Genomic DNA, 3,131 nt, shown 5'->3' with positions numbered 1-3,131 from the left:
GGTCATTCTAGTTTGAAAAAATCATTTGTTGAAATTAATAAGGATTTGGTATACATTTGAAATAATAATTTGAGTTTCTTTTCCCCTCCCCTCCATTTTTATAATTTCAGGATACAACATCTGGTCTTTATATAAGTGTACTAAAGATCTTGTATACATATGTTTGAATGTGTGTCTATACTATGTTGTAATAGTGACCACTGAGGAAGGCCCTGTGAGGCCGAAACGCGTTTGGTCTTCAGTTGGAAAGTGTTGACCCATTCATGTGTATTAATATTTGATATGCTTTTATTAGTCTGATACTTGGGGAAAAGAATTTTAACCCGAATATATTTTAATATGTGTACACCCTAATAAATTTTGTACTTTTATAATTTACATGGTCAGCTTAACCCTTCTGGTTCGCAGTGTTATCTTGGGTTGAGTTTCCCCCCCCCTTTTTTCCCAGTTTGAGTGCAATAGGAACTTGGAGACCAACAAGATTAACCAGTATCTGACAAAGGGAGCTCCAATTCTCAAATGCTTATTACCAAAATGTCGTCTGGACTGGAATCTGGCTGTTCTGCTGTAGACCAGTTACAAGTTCTCTCAGAGCTGTTCTCTCACGAGCAATTCTCGAAACTTTCCTTCAATTGTCGCTTCGACGGCAGGGGCTACAGTGGTCCGCGCTCCTAACCACAACACCGAACTGGGAGGCCGTGTCTTCTTACCCTGCCCTTAAAAGAAGGGTGGTACAAAAATGTAACATACGGGATATGAGCAACATCAAACAAATGGCCCATCTGGCCCCTGGACATTGACGCGACAATTGAAGGAAAGTTGCTTCTTCTTCTTCCTCTCAGAAAGAACTCTGTGGAAACTATGTGGTTCCTATAAGGACCACCTTCTGCCATATGAATCTACCCATCCAACCTGGTCATCTTCAGAGGCCTTGCTCTGGGTGCTAGACAGGTGTCAGCCCAACAATGAGTCTTCTTGGTCATGGAGCCAAACTTTTAAAACTTCCTCCCCAAGGAGATTCCTCTACCACTGTCTTCCCACCAGCGGGTGGAGATACTTTTGTTTTGTTAGCATAGCCCCAGGAACTGTTATTATGAGAAGACAAGAGCCACCGGAAAAGACAAGAACACTACGAAAACCTGAAGGCAGCGGGAAAAGAGGAAGACTCAACATGACGTGGACTGACTCAATCAAGGAAGCCACAAGGGCCCTCGGTTCGCAAGACCTGAGCAAGGCTGTTGGCGATAGGATGTTCTGGAGATAATTAATTCACAGGGTTGCCTTCAGTCAGATAAGATTAGAATTTCAACAACCTCCTCGGGAAGCAGGAAACCTCTTCAGGAAACAAAAGAACCTCCTCAGGAAGCAGGAAACCTCTTCAAGAAACAAAAGAACCTCCTCAGGAAGCAGGAAACCTCTTCAAGAAACAAAAGAACCTCCTCAGGAAAGCTCCTCCATTAGCATGTCCATAGCCTGGGGAACTCCTACAAGACAATGACTCAGCCCTACCCCACCTTCTGGAGTAGATATAAATTTCCTGCCTACCATTTTCTTCTCACCTTGACAAAGAGAGTATTCCATCTTTCCGTGTTTATACCTCTGAGGATGCCAGTCACAGTTACTGGCGAAACGTCAGGTTCTACAATGCCAAGACCATGGCCACACATCCCGGAAAATCTACAACTAATGAACTCCAGCCGTGAAAGCCTTCGACAACATATTGCTGTGTTTGCATGTTTACAAATGTTTATTCAATTGCTTATTCTCTATATACTCCATTTTAAATGCTGTTCTTATATTGAAATAGATTAATGGTTTGATGTTTGCCACCTTGGGGACCCTGTTTGGGTGGAAAGGCAACAGAGAAACGTTTTAAATAAGAATAAAATAAACCATAAGTTGCCTTGTAAGGATAGGGGCGAGGGGAAATGCATTCAGGTCCAGGTGACAGGTCTAAGAGCTGCTGGAATGCTCTATCACTAGACAGGGCAGTCCGATCCCACCTGAATTGACTGTCTACTAAAAATGCGGCTTTTCCTGTTAGCGTTCTCAAACTCTCCCCTTCCTTTTCTCCAGTTTGGTGCAGTGGTTAAGTGTGCGGACTCTAATCTGGGAGAACCGGGTTTGATTCCCCACTGCTCCACTTGCACCTGCTGATGTGACCTTGGGTCAGTCACAAGCTCTGGCACAGCTGTCCTTGAAAAAGAGCAGTTTGTGTCAGAGTTCTCTCAGCCCCACCCACCTCACAGGGTGTCTGTTGTGGGGAGGGGGAGGGAAAGGAGTTTGTAAGCCACTCTGAGACTCCAAGTGAAGGGCGGGGTATAAATCCAATCTCTTCTTCTTCTCTCCACTCCTTTATGTCTCCAACACAGCTTGATGCAATGGAACCTGCTCCCAAATAGTACTGAGGCCAGTATTCCCTCTAAGATGAGTTAGTGTGAGCTAGTTCACACTTTTTTAGCCTACGGCTCACACATTTTTGTCTTGGCTCAGGAAGGGATGGCTCCAGAGGAAACTAGTTTAGGTAGCTGCCAAATCACTCGCTCACAACTTTAATGCCAGTGGGCTCACAAAGTAGAATTTTTTGCTCACAAGACTCCACAGCTTAGAGGGAGCACTGACGGAGGCCAAAGTGTCTTCAGCTGTAAGCCTGTGGAAAGATTGCAGGTCTTTATTTTTTGTAGAGGAGGTGGAGATTGGATTTTACATTTACATTCGACAAGCCTTTATTGGCATACGTATATACACACAATAGGAGATCAGATTAAATATAGATCGGGAAATACAAATCCATATAGGGTAAAATTGGAGCTATGGCGCAGAAAAACAGCATGAAAGCAGAAAAACCTAATGGTTACTTATCAGAACGTATAGCCACAGCACTAAGAAGAAACCTTGCTACTATCTCGGTTATTTCCGCATCTTGATTATCAAGCAAAAACAGAACCTTAAAATCGCCAGGAATTTCTGAGAATTGAGCTAATATAGGATACAGAAGATCCTGGTGGGGCACCAGATAAAAGGGTCATTGAAGGAGAACATGGGAGACAGTTTCAACAAAGTCCTTCTTACAAGGACAACACCTGCTGGAGTAGGGGATCCCCTGGAATCTGCCAGAGAGAAGAGCAGAA

Source organism: Gekko japonicus, unplaced genomic scaffold (assembly GCF_001447785.1).
Source record: "Gekko japonicus isolate JY-2015 unplaced genomic scaffold, Gekko_japonicus_V1.1 scaffold2433, whole genome shotgun sequence".
Lineage (NCBI taxonomy): Eukaryota > Metazoa > Chordata > Lepidosauria > Squamata > Gekkonidae > Gekko > Gekko japonicus.
Note: the sequence above shows the minus strand (reverse complement) of the source record.